The sequence below is a fragment of the Tachyglossus aculeatus genome, chromosome 9 (assembly GCF_015852505.1).
Source record: "Tachyglossus aculeatus isolate mTacAcu1 chromosome 9, mTacAcu1.pri, whole genome shotgun sequence".
NCBI classification, from domain to species: Eukaryota; Metazoa; Chordata; class Mammalia; order Monotremata; family Tachyglossidae; genus Tachyglossus; species Tachyglossus aculeatus.
In genome coordinates this window covers 56,264,500-56,274,842 of record NC_052074.1, presented here as the reverse complement: position 1 = coordinate 56,274,842, position 10,343 = coordinate 56,264,500, and positions in this window count along the sequence as shown.

The following is a 10,343-nucleotide window of genomic DNA, read 5'->3' as shown; positions in this document are numbered from 1 at the left end:
TGACCGGCAGAAAAAAAGAGAAACTCAATTGCTGCTTGGCATTTGTCTGAATCCCACGGCTGGACATTTTTCTGTGAATACACATCTTCAGGTAAGGATTGTATCACTGCCTCCCACTGGCTCTCGTGATACCATTTTAATTAAGGAACCCGAAATCCCTTAGAATTTTTTTTACACAGCTGAACTGGAAAGTGCAGTTATGCTCTGAAATGTGGCTTGAAACCCGACAGTGCAGTATTCCATATTTACACTCTCTACACTTTGATATCAAAAGTCGCTGCTTAGTCTGTGAGCCCTAGGCTGATTTTTCTGCCAGCCACTAAATACAGACTCTATCTGAAACTTGAGATTCCTGCTGCGCCCTTTCTGCCACTGACATCGTTATAAATACAAATGGTCCAAGTTGTTCTTCAAACGAATTCAAAATGGACTACTGCCCCACTGTGAGATTCACAGAACCCAAGCCAAGACTTCCTCTCCCTAATGGTGTTGGTTTTAAACCAAACCTACTAGGCCCTTTCAGTTGCTTTCTCCAAAGTCATTGGGCTTGTGATCTTGGTGTTGCTTCAGACTCAGGGTCTTCACCAATTTCTGTAACTCTGGTAGGAAGGAAAGAATTTCAAAGGTAAGCCCTCCATATTCCAGGCTGAAGGTCTGCAGAGCAGTTCGTAGCATTCAACCTGCATATGTTGCCAACTTGTACTTCCCAAGCGCTTAGTACAGTGCTCTGCACACAGTAAGCGCTCAATAAATACGATTGATTGATATGACTGCAGGCCCTGGCTATAATCGCTAACTTCTTGGGCGGTTGCATCAGTACCATCTCTTCATTACATTTCATGTCAGTGCAGGAAGTTCCTGCCTGCAGTTGGCTTCCCAGCATCAAATAATAATGATGGTATTTTTTAAGCGCTTACTATGTGCCAAGCACTGTTCGAAGTGCTGGGATAGATGCATGATTATCAGGTTGTCCCACGTGGGACTCACAGATGAGGTAACTGAGGCGCAATGAAGTTCAGTGACTTGCCTGAAGTAACATAGCAGCCAAGTCTCACTTGATGAGAATGGATGACATATAAGACATATAAGAATGGATGACATATAAGAAGCTGTTATAGTAAGTTTAAGTGAGAGGCCTGTAAGCCAAGACAGAAGAAATATTTAAAGACCCACCCAGTGGAACAATAATCACAAGAGATGCATCATGGCCTGTTGATCAAAGTCAGCAAATGACACCAGCACTCTTAGAGTCTTCTTGAATTCATCACTGTTTAGTCTTAGTGAGCATCCTGAATGACCTGAAAGACTTTTTCTCTCTCAAACTTTGCAACACCGGTCCATTGCTTTCTCCCATTCCAACTTGGCTACTGGGATTTGCTCCTATTTGAAATTGGCTTCCGAGAACTGGGAAGCAGCGTGGCCCAGTGGCAAGAGCATGGGCCTTTCAGAGTCAGAGGACATGAATTCTAATCCTGGATCTGCCACTTGTCTGCTGTGTGACCTTGGGCAAGTCATTTAACTCTCTGGGCCTCAGTTCCCTCATCTGTAAAATGTGGAGTAAGACTGTGAACCCCATGTGAGACATGGTCTGTGTCCAATCTGATTAGCTTGTATCTATTGTATCTACATATCTATTCTATTTATTTTATTTTGTTAGTATGTTTGGTTTTGTTCTCTGTCTCCCCCTTTTAGACTGTGAGCCCACTGTTGGGTAGGCACTGTCTCTATATGTTGCCAATTTGTACTTCCCAAGCGCTTAGTACAGTGCTCTGCACATAGTAAGCGCTCAATAAATACGATTGATGAGGATGCTGATGATCTATCCCAGCAGTTAGCACAGTTCTTGACACATAATAAGCTCTTAGCAAATAATTTAAAAAAAAGGAGACCTCAGACACACCTCATTCCATTGCTTACACTGGCTATGTCTTCATTCAAATTCACCCATCCAGGTAGAGAAGCAGCTAGAAAGGTCACGGGCTTTGGAGTCAGAGGTCATGGGTTCAAATCCTGGCTCTGCCAACTGTCAGCTGTGTGACTTTGGGCAAGTCACTTAACTGCTCTGTTCCTCAGTTCCCTCATCTGTAAAATGGGGATTAAGACTGTGAGCCCCCCGTGGGACAACCTGATCACCTTGTAACCTCCCCAGCGCTTAGAACAGTGCTTTGCACATAGTAAGTGCTTAATAAATGCCATCATTATTATTATTATTACTGCATGGCTCAAGAGGCATTGTCATCCTCTGCCCTGCTGAACTTTATTCATTTAAATGTTCAGCGTTTGGTATCCTCAGGGCTAAGGTAGAGAGGGAAAGAAAGCCTGAAAACCAATGCATTCTCTTCCTCTTGGCTCTCTTCCGCTAAGGATACCACATTCACCAAGGGGTGTTAATCCCAAATGTTCATCCAAATATTACACTTTCCCACTTGCTTCTTGCCTTTCCCCACTCGGTCAGACCTGTCTCTGTGAAAGCAGGGAAGAAAGACATTTGTCTCGACCACGAAGATCGTCCTCAACAGCCAAGTGACAAGCAGAGGTGTCTCAGAACTGTTGAGAAACACCTATAAAGAAGATAGGCTCCAGCCCATCGCCCTTCATTAAGACCCAGTCAGAGAATTATATCCCATCATCACCAGTAATAAAGCAGAATTTAGCTGACAATTTTGTTGACGATGTGGGAGGTGGAATAGCATCCAGCTGCTCCTTCCACAGCTGTACTGACTTTGCAGTGTTGACAGTAAAAAGAAAAAAAAAAAGAAAGAAAAAAAAGAAATGAAAAGAAGGAAATAAAGCCTGGCTCAGGCAGTAACATAAGCAGATCTGATGTAAACCACACAGAGAGTGCTTACAGCATGTTTGGTGAGAGAAGATGCTATTTTAACCTGAATTCCAGACCAACTATTCCTACTATTAAATGAATGACATATTTGGGTTGTTTTTTTTTCAGTCCTTCTCCCAGATGTTTAGTTTCGTGAGCGTGTCCCTCTGCAGGGAAAGTTTCCGAAAAAAAAATGGTTGCCCAGACTTGTGGCTTTGGGGACTTCTCTGAAGCTATAAACTTGTCCAAAATGAAGCACTTTTGAATATACACAGTCCAAGTGAAATAGAGGGTTGAGCAATTACTTGGTGAATAGGGTGGGGCAGGCAAAACAATCTGAATAATTCAGATTGAGTTGTTTTCTTAACTGGTTATTAGGAGTTTTGTCTAAATTAGATGGGTAATTGCTGGATTTTGTCTAAATATTCTTACTGTAGCTGAAACTGAAATCGTTACTACTCTGGCATTTTTACAGATTTTTTTCTCATAGATTGTGAGCCCCTTGAGGCACAGAGACGGTTTCTGATTTCCACTTGTGTATTTTTTTACCAGTGGTTAGTACAGAGCTCTGCACAGTAAATGCTTAATAAATACTATTACTGCTACAGCTAGGGGATTGTAGCACAGAAGGGCTAACAGATGCACTGAAATCAGAAATGGTTCCAGTTCAGTTTGTCAAACAATCAATCAATTGTATTTGTTGAGCCAGAGTATTGTTTTTATTATTGCATTTATTGAGCAGAATGAACATAGAGTATTTATTGTGTGCAGAGCACTGTACTAAGCAACAATCAATCAATTTGTTGAGCCAGAGTATTGTTTTTATTATTGCATTTATTGAGCAGAATGAACATAGAGTATTTATTGTGTGCAGAGCACTGTACTAAGCACCTAGAAGAATACTATAGAACATATAACATGTTCTACAAAGGACAACTAAGAAATCCTTTCTTGGGTTCCTACTTTTGTTGAACTTAATTTGGAGCTTCTTGGTGACTTACACAACTGCACAATTCTGAAGAAACCAGACTGTAACCAAGGATGAAATGACTTCACTAATGAAATCCTTTCTCGGTTCTGTCTCTCTCATCTTAGCCTTCCAAACGCCCAAATCCAGCGCAGTCATTTTATAGCATAAATCTTGAAATTGGTGGTTTTGACTCCATTCATGGAATGTTTTAAAACCATATGATTCATTCTTATTTGTTAGGCTTACTAATTCAGTAGTCATTTTAATCTCCAAGAGAAGCCGGGAGGTGTCTGGCATGTCACTGTAGACAAGAAAGGGGGAAAAAAAAGAAAACATAGGTCCCAGACTCGAACTGGAGATGGGGGGAAGTAGTTTAAAGAGTAGAACTATTGCACTGGAAAGTTGTTCTATTCATTATACCTCCTTAAACTGGAAGATCCATGCGGACAGGGATGGTGTCTACCCGCTTTATTGTATTGTACATTCCCAAGTGCTTAGTACGGTGCCTTGAACCCAGTTCCGTACTCAATAACTATCATTGATTGATTGATTTCCCTGGTTGGTAGTAGCTCCAGTCTGAACCCAGAATTAGAACTGCCAAATATTTGGCTCTGGCTCTGCGGGGGTGAGTTGCCTGTGTGAATTACCACTGTGTGCTTTGCCTTTTCAACCCTTTTCAACCCTTGGGACTATCAGAGTCAGGGGGGTAACACGTTTGACTACAGATCAGAAGATTCCAGGTTTGACTCCTTCCTTGCTTGGACTTGAAGCAGTGTTTTTGGATGTCAAGGAGGGCAACCATCACAGGGCTCCATGCATCCTTTTGCCCTCATTTAAGACAGAACATTGCGCTGCATGGCCCATTGACCTGACCCAGTTCTGGCCTTGCATATGTTCTTATGTCAGGTTTTAAGTTGGAGATAAAATGCTTATATAGTCCCAATTTTGTTGTTTTCTTGTTCTTTTTTATTTTCATTCAGAGACATTTCCCCATTTGTTACATTTCTCTGGAGCAGTGTTTTAGCCACTGTCTACAGCTGGATAATTGATATACATTCTCTGGACTGGTGCCTCACTTATAATGTAGTGAAATCTGTCAGTATGCGCATACAAGCTGCAATTTTGTCTGCATCAGAAAATAACCGAGAATTTCCAACCCACAGCCATCAAATTCCATTATGTTTTTAATTTACTGGATTTGACACACGCATTCCAGGTAATATCACATAAATTCATGCTTCTGCTTTAGCTCGCCTTCATTGGCGTAACATTTCTGTTCAACACATGATGTGTTTGTTGATTTGTGTATCATTATTTAGACCCGCTTATCTCTGGGGATGTATCATTCACTCATATGAGCACTAGAAGTCACCTTATGTACATCCATTGCTTTGCCCAAGCATTATATGCCTCTCGTGTCCACTTTAAAGGCTGTGGATAAAAATCCCACATTCTCAACTGCTGAAAGGCACCTGTGATGCTGAAGGTGCTCCAGAGAGAGGCCCGGAGAAACTGAGTCCCAAGACAGATAAGTGATTTTTTTTTTTTTCAGGGAGACAAAAAGAGAAGAATTGGAAGAAGGGGTGGAAATTAAGTCTCCTTGATTCTAGTCAAATTTCTGGACTCTTTTTATAACCAAATCCTTGAACGGTACTGTGAAGGTGATCCATTGTACGCTCATAGTCTTAGCTGAAAATTCTAATAGGCAAATGCAGCTTCAGACAAAAATGGAGGGGACGGGGGGCAGGGCTTGGGTCTGAAGCTAACCTTGAAGTTTCTCTTTTCAGTGTATTAATTGCATGAATGTCGCAGTGTGTTGGCTAATTACTAGTTCTTGGGCCTGACCTTGACTTACAGCTCAAATTGATTTTAGCATCTGTTTCCTCTACAAGACTCTAATCTCTGTGAGGGCCAGGGTTGTGTCCTACCAACTCTGTTGTATTGTACTCTCCCAAGAGCTTAGTACAGTGCTCTTCAGACAGTAAGCACTCCATAAATACCGTACCATAAATTGATTTGATTGATCAAATGAGCTCCATCCTTGTCTCCCACTGGGTGTCTTTTGTGCCCTTCTCCCAACCAGGAATCCTGAATCTCTATAAAGCAACATCACCTGTGATATAAGCTGGACCAAACCATCGCTGATGATAATAATAATAATAATAATAATAATTATTATTATTATTATGGTATTTGTTAAGCGCTTACTATGTGCAGAGCACTGTTCTAAGCGCTGGGGGGATACAAGGTGATCAGGTTGTCCCACGGGGGGGCTCACAGTCTTAATCCCCATTTTACAGATGAGGTAACTGAGGCACAGAGAAGTTAAGTGACTTGCCCAAAGTCACACAACTGACAATTGGTGGAGCCGGGATTTGAACCCATGACCTCTGACTCCAAAGCCCAGGCTCTTTCCATTGAGCCACGCTGCTTCTCAAAGCATGATGATGATGAAAATAGAACCCTGGTCCTTCCTGGTTTAGGCAGCAAGGCCATAACGTTAGCTTAAAACCTATGTTTCTCAACTCACCTGAGAAGCATTCCTTCATTCAATCATATTTATTGAGCACTTGCTGTGTATAGAGCACTGTACTAAGCACTTGGGAAGTACAAATCGGCAACAACAACAACAGGCTCACAGTCTAGAAGGGGGAGACAGACAACAAAATAAAACAAGTAGACAGGTGTCAATACCGTCAGAATAAATAGAATTATAGCTATGTACACATCATTAATACTATAGAGTAATAGGTATGTACAAATATATACAAGCATGTGATTGTCAACAGGGAGGAAAAAATTATCCCAAAGATTGATAAAGTGTCCAAGCAACTTTAATAGGAGGTTCAAGAGAGTGTTAAGACCTCTTGGAACCTGGGTTTGGGAAGGATTATGTGCCAGTAACAACTGAAATAGTATTGGTTAGCACTCTGACTCACAAGAGTTTTTTTTTATATAATGGCATTTATTAAGTGCTTACTATGTGCATAGGTCCATAGTGCTCTGCACACAGTAAGCGCTCAGTAAATACGATTGATGATGATGAGGTCCTCATACTTCACAGTGATCTCTTTGGATCCCATTCAGAAAAGTGGACTAGAAGGTTTGATGGTTTGCCCCGAGTTATGTGGCATAAAAACAGTAGTCAGTCAGTCAGTTGTACTTATTGAGCACTTACTGTGTGCAGAGCACTATACAAAGGCCTGGGAAGAGTATAATATAACAATATAGCAGATACATTCCCTGCCCACAACGAGCTTAGGACTGCAATCCCAACCTAGTGTGGAAGGCTGCCAGGATTTTGTCACAGAAATAAAATCATTTAGGTTTATTCCCAATATGTTCCTTAGGCAGCTCAGCCCCGGTTCTTCCAAACCCTCCTCATCAGACTAGTTTGCGTCTTCTAAAATTCACACCAAAAAAATCTGTTCTGTGGAAATTCTCCTAGATTCCCATAGTTCTGTGGAGAACCCCGTAGTCCTTATTCACAATAATACCTTGGCTTTAAATAGCTCACGGGGTTTTGAATGAATACTTTCATTTAGTCTAATTGATACCTATGGGAGAGCTAGACACCATCCCCATTTTATATATTCTACATAGAAACGGAGGCTTTTCCTTCACTACAGTAGCAGAGTGTGTTTCTGTGAAACATCCTTGTCGTTCACATTTCTGCAGTTCATTCATTCATTTAATATTTATTGAGCACTTATTCTGTGCAAAGCAGTGTGCTAAGCACTTGGTAGAGTACAGTATAACAGTGATTGGGGATTCTGCAATCATCTTTAGTGACCTTGAAGTTTCAGCTTGTTCCCTAGCCCCAGCACTGTGTTAGCCAGCAGCAGCTCAAATGATCTCAAACCAGACGTTTTGCATTAGCAGGGAGGGTGCGTAGAGACAGTTTTGAGAAAATCTTCTGCTGGAACAAAAACCCTCAGGTGGCTTGGAATAAGACTGAACTTCTTTTCATGAGTATCTCTGAGTCTGTGCTCCAGGGGGAGGAGGGACAGTTTGGGGGAAACTTTGAAAAAAGGGATATATATATATATATATATATATATGTATGTATGTTTGTACGTGTGTATGTGTGTGTGTATGTATGTGCGCATGCACGCGCAAATGTACAGGGAATAGGAGAGAGCAAGCGAGAATGAAAGAAGTGGAGCAAGAGAGACAATCCATCAGAATTTGAAGATAATTTGCACAGTGAGACTTAATTAGTGTGTGAGTTTGACTAATGTGATTATTAATAATAATAATAGTCACTGGTATTGTCGAGCACTCACTACATGCCAAGCCCTATACTAAGTGCTGAGGTAGATACAAGATAATCATGTCCACATGAGGTTCACAGTCAAAGTAGGAGGGAGAATGGGTTTTGCAGAGGAAGGAACTGAGGCACAGAAAAGTTAAGTGACTTGCCCAAGGTCACACAGCAGGTAAGTGTCAGAGCTGGAATTAGAACCCAGGTCCTCTGAATCTCAGGGCCATGCTCTTTCCACTAGGTAACACTGCCTCTGACTTATGTGACTCATATGTCCGTGTCACATCGTGACCAGGTGAAGATTGTCCAGTGTTGGGCTGTTTCATTTGCTACCACAGCACCTGGCACTGTTTCTGTTTTCCCTCTAGGTAGGGCGATCTTCTTAAAATCTCCACGTCAAGAGTCTTGGTTTCTCTGTGCTGTTGAAAATCCAGACTCCAGGCTGACCCAGATTCTTTTAACTCACCCTTATATGCAGTAACTCAGGTTTTCTGCTTAGCAACATTTCGTTTGCTCCCTCTTCTACTTCCATGCCCACTACCTCCATCTTCCAGGTCTTTAACTTCCTCTCCGGGCCACCAGTATACCTCGACCTCCCCTCTTCTTTTAACCCCTATCTCACCAACTACTTTGTTGATAAACTTGAAACCATAAGGCACGAGGTCCCCAAAGTTCTCTACTCCCTCCTACCCCAATGCCTACTCTTTCATCCTTCCCAGGCATTTCTCAAGAGGTTTCCCACCTGCTGTGAAAATTTACCTCCTTCTGTGCCTCACTTTCTAAAACTTCATGCTCCTTCCTTTCTTTCCTTCCTAACCACATCTTCAACCGCTCACTTTCTGATGACTCCTTCTCCTCTGCCTTTAATCATGCTCAGGTCTCCCCTTAATAAAAAGCCTTTTCTGGATTCCGCAGCTCCCTCCAGCTATAGCCCCCACTTCCTTCTCCCATTCTTAGCCAAACTCCTTGAACAGTTTGTATTGGCCTACTAACTTCCCTTTCTCTTCTCCAACTTCCTTCTTGATCTACTACAAATCTGGTTTCCGCCCCTTTCACTCCACTTAGACTATACTAGACTTAGGTGACTAGGGATTTCTTGCTAGACAAAGCTACTGGTTCTATTCTATCCTACTAATCTTCCTTGCATTGTCAGCTGCTTTTGACTCTGTTGACCCCTCTTCCTTTAAATGCTAATTGATCTTGGTTTTGCGCATACAGTTTTCCCAGGGTTTTTCTCCTTTCTCTCTGGCTGTGTCTCCTCAATCTCTTTTTCAGGCTCTTCTTCTGCCTCTCACCCCACCGATGTCACTGTATTCTTCTTGCCATTCCAGTGGCATCTGCCGCTATCTCTGTTCTACCATCCAAGTCTATCTCACTAGAACCCACCATCTCACCTTTGCAGTGTTGTTTTTCCTCTATCAATTAATCAACCAATCAAATAAACACATTTACAATGGTATTTTAATCAATCAATTAATCATGTTTATTGAGAGCTCAATATGCACAGAGCACTATACTATTGACTTGGGAGAGTAAAATTTGTTAAGCACTTAATATTTGCCGGGCACTGTAACAAGCATCGGGGTAGATATAAGATTGGACTCAGTCCATGTCCCACATGGGAGTCACAGTCTTAATCCCCATTTCATTGATGAGGTAACTGAGGCACAGAGAAGTTAAGCAATTTGGACAAAGCCACACAGTAGGCAAGTGGAAGAGCCGGGTTTAGAACCCAGCTAGGCCATGCTGCTTCCACTGTGTGTGGAGAACTGTACTAAGGGCTTGGGAGAGTCCAGTAGAGTTAATGGACATGATTCCTGTCTTCAAGGCGCTTACAATCCTCTAGGACATCTCCACATGGTGTCCCTCTCAATAACTAGTACTGATTGACTGATTTCTGGTCTGTTTCATTCTGCATATCTTGTACCTATCTACTGTTGAGTTTTTTGGAGATTAAAGGCAATTGGGGCCAACATGTTCAGTGTGAAGGAGGGGAAGTTGGAACCCTGCTGTTCTGTAGGGTTTTAAGTAGCTACTCCAGTCAGAGGCAGCTAGTCAACAAGGTGCCACTAGATCATGAAGGTACCCACTGCCACAGATTACTTCTTGCCAATTTGGTTTTACAATTAGAGGATGGAGAGAAACATTTGGTTATTTATATGTTGTTAAAGGGGCTGAAAAATTGGAGTTGTAAGCAATCTTAGTCAGTACACATTCCAGAATTGGAGATGAGGCCACACTGGGGGAAAAGAATCGAAACAACTGGATGCAGCTCATGAGGTACATCAGAG